Source organism: Peromyscus maniculatus, chromosome 12 (assembly GCF_049852395.1).
Source record: "Peromyscus maniculatus bairdii isolate BWxNUB_F1_BW_parent chromosome 12, HU_Pman_BW_mat_3.1, whole genome shotgun sequence".
Taxonomy (NCBI): Eukaryota; Metazoa; Chordata; class Mammalia; order Rodentia; family Cricetidae; genus Peromyscus; species Peromyscus maniculatus.
In genome coordinates, this window is record NC_134863.1 from 16317066 (window position 1) to 16336920 (window position 19855).

At 44.4% G+C, this 19855-nt stretch overlaps 1 protein-coding gene and 1 long non-coding RNA gene across 25 annotated transcripts in view; one reads left to right on the top strand and one right to left on the bottom strand.

The window, feature by feature from the left end:
• Window positions 1-19855, top strand: part of Lpp (LIM domain containing preferred translocation partner in lipoma) — a 602788-nt gene that overhangs the window by 524210 nt on the left and 58723 nt on the right. The gene's annotated exons all lie outside the window — the stretch shown is intronic.
• On the bottom strand, window positions 10394-18199 carry LOC143268100 (uncharacterized). Its single transcript, XR_013043697.1, has 2 exons — window positions 17462-18199; window positions 10394-17286 (listed from the first exon to the last, which is right to left on the bottom strand). It is a non-coding gene; the product is annotated as an uncharacterized LOC143268100 (long non-coding RNA).

The window sequence follows — 19855 nt, forward strand, 5'->3', positions numbered from 1 at the left end:
TGTATATTTGTAGGTTACAGAATGACTACTAAAAGGTTAAAAGAGGCTGCCGAGTTCAAAGATGTCTTGTTGGGAGCAGAGGTGGAGGGCTGATACAGATGCAAAGCGAGTCACTGCAGGTGGTTAGATGAGCTACTGGGAGTTGGGAGTTGTTGAAGGTTCGGAGCTGAGGGGCAGTGTCAGAGCCGCTGGGGCACAGTTCCCCACCGGTGTGCATGGCTCTCTGGGCAAAGCAAAGAAGTGAGCCAAGAAGGACAACTGGATGAACTTAAAACGACAGTTCTAACAGGCCTGGTTAAGTGGTTTGGACCCTGAGGAGCTGAAACTTCCACCCGTCGTCCCCAGTCAGCCGCTCTCAGTCTGTGGTGATAAGTTTTCCATCCCCAGTGGCTGATGCCATAAGCCAAATCAAACTTAATTAGTAAATCCAGGTTTAATGAACAAAGCAAAGCGATCTTGTGTAGCATACTATTATTTTAAGGTGTGTTACTTTTGTGTATGTTGCATTTGTTTTAACTCTGTGAAGCTGAGTTACTGTGCCTGTCTAAAACACCTGATGGTCTAATAAAGAACTGAATGGCCAATAGCAAGGCAGGAGAAAGGATAGGTGGGGCTGGCAGGCAGAGAGAATATATAGGAGAAAACTGGGAGGAGAAATCCAGCAGCCAGAGAAGGAGGAGGACTCCTCCCAGCCACCCAGCAGGCCACAGAGTAAGATTTACAGAAGTAAGAGAAAAGGAAAAGCCCAGAGGCAAAAGGTAGACAGGATAATTTAAAGCTAAGAAAAGCTGGCTAGAACCTAAGCCAGGCTAAACCCGGGCATTCATAATTAATAATAACCCTCCATGTGTGATTTATGTGGGAGCTAGGTGGCGGGCCCCCCAAAAGAGCAAAAACAAACAACAACAATCCCCAGGTGACCCTTGGAAAGGCAGGGGAAGAGTCACATGGCAAATATGGCTATGGGGTCTTATGAAGCCTGTAGGTAGGTGTGGTCTTGAGCAGTCCCAGGGAGAGACTGGCTTTTGGCTGGCTTTCTCAGGGGCAGGGTTTGGAATGGAGGAGTGAGACCAGAGTGTGGAATGGGGGTCCCTTGCGGGAGATCCCCAACATCCCAACCTTTCTGGGTATATCTAGTCGACCGCAGGGCTGCCACCTAAACATGTGCGTCCCTGGGGCACATGCTGGGTGGACCAATGACAAGTCAGTGAGTGAAGCTGTCGTGTCCCAATATTGGTGACGCTCTCTACTTTCCCTTCCTTGGCCTGCAGTATTCAGTAAGTTCTCAGGCCTGTGCCCATGTGTTCATATGCTCACAGTATACTGTGGTAAGTGTATGTGTTACCTTCAGACTTGTAGGAGTAAGTTATTTAGTCAGCTTGGGCCTCATGGGTGGTGCTGGACTTGTGATGTTTACATGCACAGCACGGTGCAGGATCATCTTCCTGGACATTTGCAAACAAAACGAGCCAAGAGCTGCTCTGGAAAAATGGAATCGCCCAGGGAAAGGAAGCCACTGTTTTACATAATGCTGGAGTAACAGAGCCAGTTACAGCTGATCTCTACCGCTCATGACCACGCCCCTTTCCCAAAGGGCTGGGATGGCAGCCATCTCGTCATGGCTCATAAACCGCCATTTTGCTTCATTGAACTCTCTGAAAGTTATAGTCACTTCTTTGGGGGGACAGAAATCTATGCCCTTCGACCTCTCCCCGAGTCCTTGTTGTCCTCAGAGAAGACAGTCATCTTCCACTGGACCGTCTGAAGTTCTTGAATCCATCGGAGTCCTCACCTGTTCTGTGTAAGCTCTGTTCTCACTCCTTGTCTCTCAGGATCTCACATGGTCTTGACCCCTTTCTGCTTCTGAAGTAGCTCTCTCAGTTGGGGGAGTGCTTGCCCAGCCAGCTGTGAAGCCCGGTTTTGATTTCCAGCACTGTGGTGGTATATAATCGTATAATCCCAGCACTTTGGAGGTGCAGGCAGAGGGATGAGACATTCCAGGTCATCTTCAGCTACATAGTGAGCTCAACGAAACTCTTTTTACAACTCATCTCCTCATTCAGGTGGAATAAAACGAGGTTGTGCAATTGGCTGTGTTCTCTCTAATCGCTTTTAAGCAGAACTGAAATGAAAGGGGATGGCATTTATCACCTAATTGAAGTGTATGTTTTGTCGCCTGCCAGCAGCACCTTACTCATTCTTTACCGTTACCACTTTGATACAGGTGGTGTTCATTATTTCTCGGGTTAAAGAACAGGGTGACTTCAGTTCATTCCAACCTGCCCTTGAGGCAGGTGAGCAGGTGGAACCATTTTTAGTCAGTAATAGAATACGGGGGAAACAGAGGCTGAGCGGGTTTGAAGGACTTCGCCCGTGACTACAGGGCTAGTGTGCAGACTCAGGAAAGGACAGGGCTTTGTGGCGGCCAAGCCGCCCATTACATTTGCACATCTGTAAGGTGATTCGGTGTGACTCCTGCTCTACCTGGATAGAGCACACCTGTAAACGGCATGGGAGACATGGTTCTGATTCAGTGCCCCCGACAGAGGTGTTCCTCAGATCCAAGGAGACTGGGGTACCTTTGAAATCAAACCCTTGGGTTTCTAGAAGCTGCCCGGGCACATTTCTGTGGGCCCTTGCAGTCTCCCTGATCAACAGTGTGGATCTGCAGTGACACATGGTAAAGACTATTCTAGGAAGAAGGAACTGAGGCTGTGAGTGGGAATCCATGGAGGGCTCCCTGTAGGAGGATGCCTCTACCAAATCGAATGGGAGAAATGGGATTCTGCTAAGTGTGATGTTCCTAAATGAATCTCATAGATTGAGGGAAAGATTTTTTTTAATTAAAATGTTTTCATGCATTCTATTTTGATCCTGTTTCTCCTCTGCTAACTCCTCTCAGATTCTACCCACCTATCTCCCCTTCTCTCTCTCTCTCTCTCTCTCTCTCTCTCTCTATATATATATATATATATATATATATAATATATATATATATATATTCCTCCCCCTCCCCCCCCCCCCAGTTTGAACCTGTACTCTTCTGTGGGTTTGTATGTGTATCAGTCCTGTTATGTTTAAAAGACATCCATTCTTTGCGTCAGTCACCTCATCTGACTCTTACAGCCTCCTCTTCTGGGTAGATCACTGAGCCTTTAATTCAGGGAGGAGTATGATGAAGACATCCCATTTAGGACAGAGTGCTCCAAAGTGTCTCACTCTGCACATAACCCAGCTGTAGGTTTCCAATGCTCAGTGGCGCCTCATCTCTGCCAGCTCCTCCAGCCGCAGCAGATGCTTACTCTGGGCTTAATGGGATCAGTCAAGTGCCCCTTTGTCTTTCCCTTTTACAAGTGCTCCATCCAGGTAGAACAGGGAGTCACACAAAAATCGCCTTCCAGATGTGCAAATGTAAGTAGGAGGCTAAGTAGCCACAAAAACAGCCTCCTCTTCTCCGCCTTCCTGACTCCACCAGAGACGACGGTCTTCCCACATCTCTCCCATATCAAGTTGCCTCCTGACTTGCCGTTACACATCCCACTTTTAAAGCTCCTGTTTTCATATGAAGCAATATCCCTTACATATTTAATCAAGTGTCCAATATACAGCTCTTTGTAGCCTTCTCAGTATAGGCAGCTGGTTCCCATAAGGAAGGCTGCAAGTTCGGCTGGGAGTGAGCCACTTTCAGAAAAGAATGTACCATCCTATCAAGTTGTATTTAGAGCCTTAATCTGGATGTTAAAGGGTGGACTCTGAGTGTAAGCACTGGAGAGCCTTGGAGTAAAAGGCAAATTAGAGGGATCTTGCAGTTCTCTATTGTCAGTACTACTGCGAGAACTAAGTAGGGTTCTCAGTGTCTTCATGATGTAAATTATCTGTAGCAGTGTACGTACAAACCTGATCTGGATATCAAATGAACTTCCACTTGGGATGATGGCGCATGTCAATAGTGTAAGCTCATTCATTAGCCGCCTCCAGCTTGTGCTGTGTTAAAAGAAGGGTGGGTTTGTGAGTTACTCACTGTGGTAGATTGAATGTAATTGGCCCCTATAATCTCATAAGGAGTGGCACTATTAGGAGGTGTAGCCTTGTCTGAGAAAGTGTGCCGTTGTGGAGGTGGGCTTTGAGGCCTCCTATGCTCAAGATACCACCCAGTGTCACAGTCTACTTCCTGTTGCCTGCATATCCACATGTAGCAGCTCCTTCTCCAGGACCATGGCTGCTGCCCGCATGCCACCATGCTCCCCGTCATGATGACAATGGACTAAACCTCTGAAACTGTAAGCTGCCACCTCAATCAAATGTTTTCCTTATAAGAGTTGCGGTGGTCATGGTGTCTCTTCACAGCAATAGAAACTCTAAGACACCCACTATCCTGCCAGTGGGAAAAAGAGGAAGGACTTAGATGAATACTCCTCAGAGATGTTACCGACATTGTTTTCAAGGTGTGTGTGTGTGTGGGGGGGGTGCTGGATAAAGGGACCAGGGCTGGCCTTTCCAGCTGAAAGCGAAACAAAAACAGGACCTCTTTGTAAATGACATACCTTCCTCAATGTTTCATCCTGAATTTGGGGCAAAGGGTCCTAGTTATTAATTTATCCTGGGCAGAAATGGAATAGTCAAACCGGCCTGTGCCTCTTACAGCTGGGGAGAGGTTGCCTTTCCCAGCAGTTGGAAATTCCCATCACTAAATAGCAAAGTCCAAGTCAGTATCTCATGATACTTAGCATCATTCTTGGCACTTGAATCAAGTTTCCCTAGCCTAAAACTCCCTGGTAGTGTCCAGAGTTCAGCATTTACATTGAAGAGACATCACCCTGCTACTTTCTACTTTATAAAATGAAGCGATAAGGGATCAAGGTCCTTCGGCTTTCTAAAGCAAGTATTTCTGCCTACTAAGGGAGGCTGATAAAAAAAAGATTCTAATTTTGTTAGGTTGTCAGAAACGCTACATGGGCTCATCTGTGTTAAGTGCCTAGCACAATTTCACCCTCCTCGTTGATACCTGTCAATGCTGACTATCATCATTGTCTTTGAAAATGTCTCTGACAACGTACGTTTTCTGGCAAGTAGATCGTAAGTACACTGTGAGCATTTGTATTGTGTCTTCTTCCTTCAGCCCTTTGCTTTTCCCTCCTGTTCCTCTTTCCTGGCAGTACTTCAGTCTGGATGAATGCACTGCTTGTCTCTTGCTTGCCAAAGCAGCTGACTAGTGTGAGGGCAGAACACAGCCAAGCGTGATGATGTCACTGTACATTCTGACCAACAGAGATCTGGGCCTCGGTCCACTCTGCATTCCTACCTTCTGCCCCCAAGCATTTGATAAATTCTATATTCTTGCCCAGTTTCACTCTGTCCCATCCCAAATCCTTTCTTAAGAGATGGTTTTACATCATTCTTCACAGTGAAATGGAAACTTCCAGAAGGAACTCCCTCAGCCACTGTCTTAGTCAGTGTTCTATTGCTGTGAAGAGACACCATGGCCACGGCAGTTCTTATCAAAGAAAGCATTGAATTTGGACTTGCTGACAGTTTCAGAGGCTTAGTCTGTGACTGAGGTGGGGACCATGGCACCTCACAGGCATACGTGGTGCTGGAGAAGTAGCTGAGAGTTCTATATCCGGATCTGCAGGCAACAGGAAGAGAGAGACGCTGGGCCTGGAATGGGCTTTTTGGAAACCTCAAAGCCCACCCCCAATGACACACTTCCTCCAAGAAGGCCACATCTCCTAATCCTCTCAGACTGTGCCACTCCCTAGTGACTAAGCATTCAAATCTTTGAGCCTGTAGAGGCCATTCTCATTCAATCCACCACAGCCACTGATATCAAACTTTTGCCCCTTATGGCTCATTTGATTATCATATGCTTTGAGCCTATCCTCTTCTGCCTTCTGAGACCTTTTATTCCACAGATTATTCACTCTTTACCCTGCATCTTCTTCCTTCTCTGTCAGTTGGAGTCTTCTCAAGGATGTCCAGACGTGTTCTACTACGACCTATATTGTACCTCACTGATTTCATGGCTTCCTCTTGGCTATACATTTTTGCACTCCTTCACAGCTAACATTTAAAAGAAGGTTGTTAAAAACCTGCCCCATATCTTCCTTCCTGCCTAGTCCCATCCCCATCACGACCACATGATTACATTGCCTGAGAGGACATCTGTGACTCCCATGTAGCTGAGATATAGATCTAAATCATTTGTGTTCATTTGCTGTGACGTATCTTAGTGATAGATGGTCATTTCACCCAAGATCTCCTCCCAGCTACCTTGGCACTCTCAGTCTCCTGGTTTCTATCTTTCACTGCTTGGTTTCCTCTCCTGGTTTATAGACGGGGTTACCCGTTTTTGTAGATTCCTTATCTGCTCCATTTGTCTCCTGAGTCTTATTGCTTTCCCATTTTTTTTCTTTGATTTTTTTGAGACAGGATTTCTCTGTGTAGCTTTGCACCTTTCCTGGAACTCACAGGCTGGCCTTGAACTCACAGAGATCTGCCTGCTTCTGCCTCCCGAGTGCTGGGATTAAAGGCGTGCGCCACCACGGCCTGGCTGCTTTCCCAATTTTTAAATACTGTCAATACTGACATGTTTCAAATAGCTGCCTTAATGGTATTATACATTTATCTCAGCGTTTCTGATAGGTATATGATAGTGTCTCGTTACAGTTTCAGTTTGCAGCTGTCTAGTAGTGAATATAGCAGCATTAGAAAGGATGGTGGAAAACTGGATAATTCATGCTTTGCAAGTAGAATGCAAAATGGCATGATACCTTAGAGACCAGTCAGGAGTTCTTCTGAAACTATACTTTGACTCGGAAGCTGTACTCCTAAGCATTTGTTCCAGCAAAGAACGAAGGTTTGTATTTGTTCAACATCATGTTCATAGCAGCTTTGTTCCTAACAGCCTCAAGCCTGGAACAATTCCAGATGTTCTTCAACAGGTGAATATATCAACCTTCTTACCCTGGAGTACTGTTCAGCCATAAAGAAGAAGCAAGGAAAATGATGCTGAATGAAAGGCCAGCCTCCAGAGAGATTACACACTAGCTGATTCTTTACCTGACATTGCAGAAACGGAGAGGAGCTTAGTGATTGTCCCAGGTCCCATCGAAGTCGCTAGAAGTCTTGATTTAAATTACCTATTTATTTGCCATGTACCCAATCAGTAATGAATTCCCCTGGGGGCAGAAGCGCTCAATTTTTGTTTTGTTTTCTTTGGGTAGCAGTAGGGATCAAACCCAGGACCTTCCTTCTATATGCTAGACCAGCACTCTATCCCTGAGTTTAGTGAGTTTTTGTTTGTTTCTGTTTACCAAGGGGTAGAACATGAGGAGTTCTGAATGGATATGAGATTATGAACTAGGAAGCCCCCACTCCCTACACACACACACACACACACACACACACACACACACACACACACACACGATCCCATGGAGTGGCTGGGGTAAGTTGCCCTGTGCCTGTTAAAGGCTTCCACAACCCTGCAACAAACGTTGCCAAAATTATTTTCAGTTTGCTTTTACATTCTCCCCATCTCTCCCACATTGTGTAGACTAGAATAAATCAATGTCTAACCAGAACTGACTGGTTTGTAGGGAGGAGGGGTGGGGTTGATAGGGATAGGGGGGAGAGAAGGGAAGGAAGGCTAAGAGTAATCAGGAGGCACTGTATGCACTTAGTAAATTCTGAAGAACAAATTTAAGGCATAAAGGACATTCTAGACTTCCTCACTTTTTGGTGTGAGGCTAGCTGCTCATAAAGAAAACAGAACTAAAGAATGATGGGAAAGTAAGGGACCACTAGTGAAATGTGCCTGTAGTCCCTCTGGTGGGCACAGGTCCACATCACAAACAGCCCAGCTGGAGTGGCCATTAGCTTCCCTGGAGTGGGTAGCTGACAGAGGTTCATTGATGTTTCTTTTGAGGGAACAGAACAGCAAATTAAAAAATCAGGCCTCCAGCCGGGCGTTGGTGGCGCACGCCTTTAATCCCAGCACTCGGGAGGCAGAGGCAGGCGGATCTCTGTGAGTTCGAGGCCAGCCTGGGCTACCAAGTGAGCTCCAGGAAAGGCGCAAAGCTACACAGAGAAACCCTGTCTCGAAAAACCAAAAAAAAAAAAAAAATCAGGCCTCCTTCATTGTACAGAGACAAACAGAGCCCCGCCCCCAGGCCAGCAATGGTGACCAGCGAGTCTACCCAACTGAAGCCTATTCTTATGTGGCAGCCCTAATTAGCAAAGGGATATTCAGGCTCCCTTGGAGGCTGTCCCCTTTCAGTAAGCATCCCATCCAATCAGGGCGTGAACCTTTGTGAGGCTGCACTCTCAGGTTCGGTGACAAGATGGTAGCTACTGGGCACAGCTGGAGCCTTCAAGGAACTCACATTCTTTTACCCATTAGGGACTTTACTCTTGTCCTGTGTGATAAAGTTGCAAAGTGTATAATTTCCTTTGCAGAACAGTAGGCCCTCCTGCCCTCCCTCCCCCCTCCCTTTTTATTGTTGTATTTGATATTTTTGTTGTTGTTGTTGTTTTGGGTTTTTATTTATATATTTGGTTGGGTTTTTTGGGTTTTTTGTTTTGTTTTGTTTTTCGTTTGTTTTGTTTTTTTGACACAGGGTCTCAATTATGTAGCCCAGGCTGGACTAGAACTGAGAATCCTCTTGCCTCAGCCCGGTGGGTGCTAACATTATAGGTATGCACTACCACACCCAGCTGGGAGTCCTTGCCTTAACTGACACCCAGCTAGGCTTTTCTTGGAGACTTCTTAGGAGCCTCCAGCTGAGAATATGTGAATCATGGGCAAAAATCACAAGAAAAGAGGGCTTCGTTCAGGAAATAAGCCTGCTTTTTAAGAAGGGTTTTGGATACTCTTTGTAAGTGGTGTTGACCTGTATCCTCCTCTACATTGCTCACACGTGGACACTTGCTATTGATAACTGATAGTTCTTTGAATGTGTATTCCAGTGTTTCTGACCTCCAGCTGTGTATGTATTAGAATTACCAGGATAATTTTTTTTTTTTTTTAATTCTGTTGTCCAGCTCTGTATTGGAGAACGATAAAATAATCTCTCAAAGTGAGGCCTGGACATAGGCAGTTTATTGTTGTTTTGAATCACATCATAATCAAGTATCATAGAAGAATTATTTGGGGAGAGGGAAGGTTGGTTGAGGGTGTTCCAGTGTAGCCCTAGTTGAGAAGCCCATGATGTAGCCCAGGCAGCTTCAAATACATGTCATACTCCTGCCTCAGCCTTTCTTTGGAGGGCAGAGATGACAGGATAAAGGACCAAGAAGGGTGTCACAGAAATTCTGAGCAGCCTGTGTGTGAGACCATCATTCCCCAGGCCCCAGACATCACTAGTGTAAAGTGGATGCTCAGATTTTCTGGCATTGTCTCCAGTGACTCTCTTACTTGTCTCCCACCTCTAATCGCTCCCCATTTCTATTCTGCTGGACTCGTGTCCTAGGGCAAGGAGGGGCAAATAAGAGAAAGTTCCCTTTTCCAGATGCATTTCCAAGTGCAATTAAAAAAAAAATCATCAGTAAAAGCTACAGAAGAGATTTGGGGTGCTGCCCCAGAAGAAATGTGGCAGCAGTTAATCTATGCAGGGCAGGTCTACCCCACAGGGGATCTTAGCCTGAGGCTGTTGATAGTCTGGCCAGGACCTGAACCTTAGAAAGGAACTAGATAACCAGCAGAGTCGTGCCCCCAGGCTCAGTAGGTTCAAGTGCTTGCTGCACAAAACTGATAACCTCATGCAGGGGATCCATGGCAAAAGAGAACAGACTCCTAGAAGTTGTCCTCTGACCTCCACATACTCATGGTGGGGTGTGTGTGTGTGTGTGTGTGTGTGTGTGTGCATATAAACACACTAAAAATAATTTAAATTAACTAAGAAAAAGAAGAAAAGAAGAGGAAAAAGTCATGGGGCCAGCAAGATACCTCAGCAGGTAAATGCACTTGCTACAAAATGTGGTGGTCTGGATTTGAACTCTAAAACTGTGTAACAGTGAAAAGAAAGAATGTATTCTACAAAGCCATCTTCTGACCGTCTGGGAGCGTTGTGGCACTTGTATGCACACCAGTCCCCCTGCCCTCCCCCCATAATCATAATAAATGAATGGTTTTAAAGATGATTTTGCCAAGACTTGTGTATTTGTGATCACAGCAGCAGTGGGACAGAGAACTTGGTGGAAAGCTTATGTTAAAAGTAGGCTTTGGGGACAGGTGGTAGGGATACAGGCCTTTAATTTCTGCTCTTGCAAGGCAGAGAGGGGCCGATCTCTTTGAGTTCGAGGCCAGCCTTGACTGCAGAACTAGTTCCACGACAGCCAGGCCTGGGATTAAAGGTGTGTGCCACCACTGCCCAACTTGAATCTATTTAAAAAAAAAAAAAAAAGTAGGATGTATTCATCAGATTTGCCCTTATATTCCCACCTAGCATTACTAGGAAAGGTTGCCCAACCCCATATTAAGTCATTATTACAATTTAAAGAAAAAACTCGGTGCTTTAGCACTATAGTTTATTTGATTTCTTTCAGTGATGACCCCCTGCTGCTTTCCTTTTGTACCTGCTTGCTACACTGTTTCTCTGCTGCAGACACGTGAGGAAAGAGAGTGGCCAGGGCCTTGTGAGGAGCTGGTGCTGATGGTCAACCCGGAAGAGTAATGTCCTGTTCTTTCTGCTCAGATTCCATAGTCCGTGGCTCCAGGCTGTAATTACAAGAAAGGGTTGGAAATGTGCCTAAGCTGTGCCCCAAATCAGGCTGCTTTGACGCATGTCTAGCTAGTCTTTGCTGTGCTGTCTGTGATCATTACAGGGCCATGCTTGTTGTACTTGGGTTTGAAATAGTAAGCCTCTCTAGTATCTCCAGAGCAAACTTTGTGGTTTATTTAGCTTTCTTCTCTAAGTAAAATAAGTATATGTAAGTACAAATTATTTTTGTTCCTGTATATGTTTCTTATAATGATCTGATTTGAATTAATGACTAAAACATATGCTTGGTTTGCCCAATTAGGTAATTTAACCTCTAATTTCTATTTGAACATTGGGGTTCGCCTTACTTTTGAGGAAGAAAATATATATTTACTTATTAACAAAACTCATCTGGAGGCCTGCTGTTTATGAGCTCTGGATGTTGACTGGGCAGTGACAAAGCCCTCGAGACTGGGGGGTTTCTTTTCTAATAAGGGAGATGCACAGAGCTTTTTCAGAGCAAACGGACATCGTCCTAAGAGATGCAGGACAAAGGATCCTGACCTAGACAGAAGGGTTGAGGCAGACATTCCTGAGGAAGTGATACCCTACTGAGCTCTGAGCAAGAGCTTGGACATCTCAGACAGTGGAACATGCTGACTTGAGGAACTGAAAGAGGCCAGCCAGTGTGGTCAGAGACTGAGCGAGCAGCCTGAAGGAAGATGGGTTTTGAGATGGATGGAGGTCTTGCTGAGGATTTTGGCCTTTCTCCCAAAAGGAAAAGACGGCTCAGCTATTTCATTATTTCTTACACACTCATCCATTACCAGCTTTTCCTGAAAGGTCTTTGGCAGCAGGGGAGAGGGAGAAGTAGCCCCGTGAGTAAGTGAGCAGGGCATCATCGACTCCTTAAGTGTTGTGGTTTCTAGCCACACACCGTGTATTCCACATCTCTCCAATTTGCCTTACTCTCTAAAGCTAAAAGGAAGACGAGCTCAAATTAAACATAGCTCGGCTCAAAACATAACCTAAAGAGTAAACCATGTTTCCTGTCCCAGATGTGTGCACAGCTGCATTTCTACCGCATGATTTAGGAGAGACACCTTGAACTTGGAGCCATCTCTGTCTTTTCATATGGTAACCAATTCTTATTACAGATGACTTTCTGGCGCCTGTTACTAGAAACAGGTCCAGTGTAAATCCTTCTGGTACTTAAGCCAGGACACTCTCCACTTCTCCATACAGGATGAGCTATGGTGCTCCTGTTTTCATAATCTGAAAAGTATCCCTCCTGACTGAGCTAGATCTCTTTAATCTTCATTCCTTTTCTTCCCATTGAAATGGCAGGTTTCCTCTCCAAAATTTGGCCAGGCTTTAAAATTGGATCTCAAAACTGCCAACCTCACACATCTGCCCTGACAACAAATTTGTTGATCGTGTTTTCTCCTCAAGGAATAGAGTAGCTCTGAGAGGCATTGTCTTTAGTTAGTTGTCCTGGAAACACAGATACAGCTCTGGGCTCCGAGCCGAGGGTTGTGGGCTTTAGTGACTTGGCAGAGCACAGCAGGACAGAAGCAGGCAAGGCATGAAGTCTGTCTTTGTCATAATTTGCTAGAAAGCCAGCTCTCAGTATGTTCTTCCCCAGACTGCCACATACCATAGAGGTGGGGGATAATTCAAGTGGCTGTAAGGTATATAAGTCAGTCTTATCTATCTTTCCCATGATGCCTCATGGGTGACTGTTCCTATAGATTATATGTTGCTCACAGATTAAAATCGTAGAAGCATCTAAATCTCCACATGTAGACATCCTGTGAATTAGAAGGCTTGGGTTTGACCCAAACTCTCTGAGATTGTCTGACCACATGTGTCCTGTGCTACACCCATCCTGACCTGGTTTATATCCCCCAAGAAGTCATGTCTTACCTTGCCTTTCTCATTCTATGCCTGGCATCCAAGTACCCTGGTCAGTTTTTCATGTCTAAGTGTTATGTGACCAACTCCCGCATTATCTTGTCCTTGAAGATTCCCATCGTTCAAAGTGATTGTTCCCTATCCTGCTTGCTCTGTGACAGAGATATCTTCTTCTTTTCCTCCTCCTTTTCCTTCCTCCTCTTCTTTTTTTCCCCACGAAGCTTGAAGACAATTTTATTAGAAAAACCCTCAGAGTAGGCAAGCTCTAAATCTCAGCAGCCACCCGGTGGGGAGACTGGAGGAGAGAAGGCATGAGGGTCAGATCCATGAGGACGAGCAGCCATGTACGCGGTGGGGGAGACTGGAGAAGGCATGAGGGTCAAGAGCATAAGGACGAGCAACCCTGTGGTGGGGACTGGAGGAGAGAAGGCATGGGGGTCAGATCCATGAGGCCGAGCAGCCCTGCGGTGGGGTGAGAAGCTCTAGAGAAAGAGGAAAGAAGTCCAAGTGTTGACGAAGACAGGCTGAAGCAGAAGACAGGCTGAAGCAGAAGAAAGGCAGAGATTACACTTGCTTCAATGATTCAGAAAATCGGTCAGGTTTATGGCTGTGGCCGGGTGAGGTCCTCCACTAAAAAAGGGGGTTGGGAAGCAAAAGTACAGCATCTCATTAGAGAGCTAGTTATTCCACCTGTCTCTTTAGTGTGGTGATGGATGAGCTGCCTTCCAAAAGGTGGTCTCTTGGCCAGATGACTGACACATCCCAACGGGAATGTTAGGTCTCCATCCAGGCTAGAGATGCTATTCATGCGATCCTAATTTTTTTTCTTAACAGCCCTTTATTGCTATTCTGAATTGCCCTTTAAGAAGAGGTAACCCTAAATTCATTTAGGAACCAGATTCAGAGTCAGTGCCCCCAAACCCTTTTGGCATCTCTGGTCTCTGGCAACAATGAGCATGTCATGGGGCCCAAGGACATCCTTGGCTTAGCCAAGAGAAAAAATGATTGCTTTCCCTCCAGAGCTTTTTGTCCTAAGCTAGCCAGTTTCTACCTCATGTTCTCACCATTCTCGCCTCTGAAGAGGTAACCCTGACTGCTATTATGGAATTGGGAGAATAACTGATCTGGCTTCTTCCAGCTGAATGGAGATATTGGCTGTGGCAGTTGGGGTACATCTCAAAGGGAGTATTGAAAAGACCATAAAAGTCCACTGGTGGTTTTATTTGACCAGTGCCTGGAAAGAGATTTGAGGGAGGATAGACAGGATTATTGGCATTGCAAGCCTTAGGAGACGACAACAGGCTTTTTTAAATGTCCAAATCAAAGTTCATTAGAGCTTCTTAATTTTAAATTTAATTAATTTATTCTGTGTAAGTCTATAGACACCATTTGTGCCTGGCACCCATGAAGGGTAGATAAGAGCATAGGATCTCCTGGGACTAGAGTTATACATGGTTGTGAGCTGCCATGTTAGGTGCTGGGAATTGAACTCACGTCCTCTGGAAGAGCAGCCCATGTTCTAAGTGGTTGAGCCATCTCTCCAGCCTCCCACTAGAATTTCTTGAGGGGTTCACAAGAATATCCATCTGTTAGACTCCTCACTGTTCCCTCCAAGACCGGATTTAACAATGACAAATCCAGGGTGTTTACAGGCACTATGAATGACAGCATGAAGCCCTTCCCAGAAGCATGAAGCCCCTCCCAGATGGCTTCTAGAGAGGGAGAGAGAGAGAAGAAATTTCTCCCATTAGTAACTAGCTAATGTTGGCCACACGTGGCTAGGACAACTAAGTTTCTTTTAGAAACCAGTAAATATATTGTGCAAAACTCTGAAAACCATGGAGGTCTGGTACTACCTCCTTAGTCTGACATAGGAAATGCACTGACCTGCTCACATGGCCATGGAGTCTTTGGAATCTCTCATTTCCATGACCCTATTATGCATCTGAATACATAAATACCAAAAAGGAAAAAAAAATTGAGAGGAGATTGGGATTCATGATTGACTATTGGTTTATGCCATGTGGTTGCTTTACTATGGCAGCAAGGACATACAGTCACTGCCGTTTTGATGATGTCACTAGCCAAGGTAGATCCCGATTCATGTACCTGCCCCCGCATTGATAGTATCACTAGCCAAGGTGGTGGCCAAGTCACATCATTGTTCTCATCTTGATGGGGTCACCGGCAAAGATGACAGCGAGACCACCTTTCTGCCTGTCATGAGCTCAGCTTAATGATAAAATGAGCCTGTTCCTCACCAGGGTATGAGTCTCTGTGGGTTCCGCAGCTCTCATAGGATAGCACAGATATAGCAGTACAAGTGGCCTAGGCTTTTAAGCCAAATAAACAAAACAAAACAAACAAAAACAAGCATACAAACAAGAGCAAAGACAAAGGAATTCCACGGCTCCAGCCCAAGGAAGGGGAATCCATATGTCTAGTTAATTATATCTGTGAACAACAGTGATACCATCTTGTTACCATCTAGGGGGTCTGGATCAGGTTTATTCTCTTCTGCCAGTTAAGGAATTAAAAGGCAGAGAAATCTCAAGGCCAAGAGATAACTGTTAGGAGAATCTCAAACACAGCCGATAGAATCAAGTGATGGAGAAATACTTCTTTAAGAGTCAGGAAACGTGTGTGTGTGTGTGTGTGTGTGTGTGCGCGCGAGCGTGCGCGCAAGCTCGCAAAACAAGCATGTGGAGAGGATAGAAAGACCCCCGCTTAAAACAGAGCAGAAACCCAAGAGCCTGGATGGTCCAGCCTCTCTTCCAGGGCTGGGTGTGTTTTATGTCTTTGAAGGGTCTTCCCGAATTTAGGGTTGGTCGGTTTAAACAAGTTGGCTGGCTGGCCCACAGCTGTCATATCAGCATGTCCTGGGGTCCCTACTAGAGGAAGAGAAACAGCTGTTTAACCCTTTGTTTTAAGTTCCCAGGCTTTGGTGTCAAGGGGGTAAGGAAGAAGCCATTTAGAGTTTTGCCATCTTTATTACCTAACCATAGCCCTTTTCTCTGTCTAACTCCTAGCCCCTCAATCTAGAGTGTCCATCTGTGGTTGCCAGGTGATACAAGAGAGATCTGAGTCGTCCCTTCGGGTTATTGCTGAAGCCGCATGGCTGCAGCCTGGAAATTTACTGCTAACACAGATTATTTTATTGTGCATACTTCATACATTTATGTCTGTGTTGCACATTCCTTCTAAGAACAGCTTTTGAGGGAAGAACCTGTGGCTTGTTTTGTGTCTTGATTCCTAGAGTTCCTACTGGTGGGAAAAATAATGCCCCAAGGTCAGAGGTACGGAGCTCAAGTTGAACTCTGATGGAAGCATTTATTTATGGACGTAGACAAACCTATTACCTTCCCTATGAACTTGCACAAATGTGTTACCTCCCCTGAACCCCCTAAATTCTTCACCAAGAGAGTGGAAATATCTCATTAGTAATGAATTAAGTGAGGATATGCTGCAGAGAACGCAACATAAAGTACTCAGAAATAGCATGCTACATCCTTCATACATCTGTGTCCCTGCGGTTAGCCTTTCCTATTCACATAACATAAAACATAAGTAACAGTGGTCACTGTAATAGGACATGAACACAGTGCTCGTATACCACATTGCATCCTCTTAACATTTTAACATTAACAAAGGAGAAAACCAAGGCTTAGATAGATGTATCATTTTTCCATTTAACATAATTCTTTTTTCTTGAATTTATTTTTATTTTGTGAGTATTTGCCTGCAATTATACACACATACACACGTGTTTGTGTGCACATGCACCCTCATATGTATGACACATGGCCACAGAAACCAGAATAGATTCCTGGGAACTGGAGTTACAGATAATTGTGAACCACCACATAGGCATTAGGAACCAAGCCCAATTCCTCTGCAAGATTAGCCAGTGCTCTTAGCCACTGGGCCATCTCTGTAGCCCCTGACATATCTTTTAAGCCAACTTGAAATGGGCCCCAGTCTCTGGGACCTGCATACATATTAATGCCTCCTGGTGTTTTCCCAGCTCAGGAGATAATGCAGATCGTAAGTCTTGCACTCTCCAGGAGGATAGTGATGTCTGTTCACTCTCCCAGACGTTTGAAGATCCCAAAGCTGCTTTCCTCTCCAGGCTAAGCATCTAAGTGTTGTTGTTGTTGTTTACTTGTTGGCTCTTTGTTCTTTGACTCTCTGGGGGACCTGCCACCCAGCTCCCAAATAAATCATACACACGGAGGCTTATTCTTTCCTATGAATGACCAGCCTTAGCTTGGCTTGTTTCTCGCCAGATTTTCTTAAATTATCCCATCTACCTTTTGCTTCTGGGCTTTTACCTTTCTCTATTCTATATACTTTTCTTGACTTCTTACTCCATGTCTGGCTGTGTAGCTATGTGGCTGGCTGCTGGCACCCTCCCCGTTCTTCTCTTGCTTTCTTTTCTCAGATTTCTCCTTCTATATATTCTCTCTGCCTCCCAGTTCCACCTATCCTTTCTCCTGCCATTCAGCTCTTTATTAGACCAATGAGGTCTTTTACACAAGGCAAAGTAACAGAGCTTCGCTGAGTTAAACAAATGCAACATAAAAGAATGCAACACATCTTTGCATCATTAGAACAAATATTCCACAGCATAAACAAATAGACCACTATCTTAGAATAAAATTCCACAACATAGCTGGGCGTGGTGGCGCACGCCTTTAATCCCAGCACTTGGGAGGCAGAGGCAGGCGGATCTTTGTGAGTTCAAGGCCAGCCTGGGCTACCAAGTGAGCTCTAGGAAAGGCGCAAAGCTACACAGAGAAACCCTTTCTCGAAAAAACCAAAAAAAAAAAAAAAAAAAATTCCACAACGTCCAAATCCACTCCACTTTTCCTTCTATATCAGCTTTACAGCTATGCCTACGAGCATCTCCATTGCTTGGCCCTGGGCAGAATCCAGTTCTTTTATGTACATCATAAAGTATAGGATATGTTTCTTGGAAGTAGGACTTAGGGAGATGGGAGAAAAAGTAATATGTAGTTCCTAGTGTCAAGAAACATGTTGGTGAGCCTGAATGTACCACAAGTCAACTTGGTCAAGCACTTATAGCAACTATGAGATAAGATCCTGGCAAGTGCTGAGTAGAAACAGCCAGTTACATCTGGGAGAAGCAGGTTCCAAACCGAGAAGTTCCCATCTAGGTTTTATGGTTGAATCTTATGAACTGCCTCTCACTAGGGAATTTTTTTTAGCTCAGTGCCCTAAAATACAGCTGCAGTTGATGGCTTAAAAGTGTGGTTAACTATTTGTGATGAAGAACTATTTGACTGCCAGTTCAGCTACGTGTGTGTGGTGGTTTTCTTTTCTCGGGTGTGAGCCAGGTCTTCTCGATAAGGAAAGATAATCCAGATTTAGTCAGCTGTCTTGTACCAGGTTTCCATTCAGCCTGCCACAGCAAGAAGATTTCCAATTTTACAACATTGCCTTTTGCTTTAAAAATAAATAAATAAAACCTTCCACTCCACCAGTTAGATTTTTGACTCCCACGGCATCTCCAGTAACCGCTAACAATGTCTGCACTTCCGTTAGAACGTTTCACTCTATTCTTGAATAAAAAAAAATGTAATCAGAAAGAGTTATTGCTCTTTTAATACCCATTTAACCTTTATATTCACAGCGGATAGCAAAACCACTTAAAATTTAAAGCTCTCTTTTTATGGACTGGTATGCAGATTCATTTCTTCAGAGGTTTTTTTGCAGTTGTTGAAGCATGCCACACAGGTCCCTGCTCACATCCCCGCTTTACCACTGATGGCTTTCCATCACCATGTACTTGGGTCGATTAATTATTTTAACAGTGACTTGCTGTTTTAAGGAAGTTCTTTATTAATGCCACTAAATCCCTTTTTATGGTTGAAATAATTCTTCTTTCCACGATGAGAAGTATTTCATGTTTTTAATCTTTGGACTACGTCAGTGTCTTTCTGCCTATAAAGTGTTCCTGGCTGTCCTAATTTTATAGGCTTTCCCAGAAGAAAGATATGTAAGTGCAGATCAGAGCACTGTCTGAAATTAAATTTGTAATTCGGGTTTCACTTTCATCCTTCGAGCAGTTTACTACGGAGTGTAACACAGTAGTGTCTTGATTTCTTAAATTTTCTTATTATGTAAGTATTTCATCTTGTGTCCAGAATTCAATTACACAACAGTATAGAAAATAAAGAACAACAAAAAAAAGAAAATAAAGAACAAAATCCTTCCAAAACTCTCCCTAGAAAAAGTCACTGTTGACAGCTTAAGTGTTCCCTTCCTGAATTCTTTATACACTGTAAAACCATGTATGTTCACATCAAATACTTGCGGCATATGCATATTATTATACATCTTGCTTTTGCTTTTATCCTGACATGTATGCTTAGTGTCTTTGTCCAGAAGGCAATGCAATATTTTCCTTTAATGTTGTCATTCATTCAGTTGGCTCATTGGGCCACAACACTCTTAGCCATTTTTCCTCCTGATAAGAATTTGTGTTTCTGGTTTTGCCACTCAAGGTAAATTTATTTATGCAGTTGTGCACATTGGGATTTAAAACTTTTTTCGGGATTGATTTTTGGAGTCAGCATGCTAAGTCAAAAAAAATGTGTGTGGACTTCCTTTTCCATGCCTATTGTAATATCACCCAAGAAGAAGTTCAGTTCACTGTTCTCAAGAGTATCTGAGACTTTCTAAGTCTCCACTCTCTGTAACCTTGAACATCTTTCGCTTTGAAAAATACCTGCCAACAAAGTTGTCTGAAAGTGGGATCTCAAAGTTTAATTTGTATTTTCTATGATTGTGTGTGTGTGTGTGTGTGTGTGTGTGTGTGTGTGTGTGGTGTGTAAATGTAGTTCTAAGTATCATTTTCAGTGTGTAGTAGACCCTCGCCGCCACTCTTTTTCCATTTTCTGGTTGGGTTATTCGTGTCTCCCTAATGACTGTCTTGGAAGTTAGATGAGGTTTAGCTTTTTGTTAATGGTTATTTTGAAGCCACTCTTCAGAGCTGGGAGTCCCTTGGAGAACAAGCCGGGTGGAGAGAAACAGCTTGGCTGATGTGTTCAGCCTCAGACCCCGTTCACTGCTGCAGCCGCTAACAAACCCGGCTCAAACAGAGGATCCCATTTTCTCCTTCTCATTCCTAATGGCCTTTAAAATTAAGTTTAAACAAAAGTTTCTGAGCCTAAAAAAGGAAGTCTGAAAACATTGCTTTTGAAGAAAGAACTCTGTTT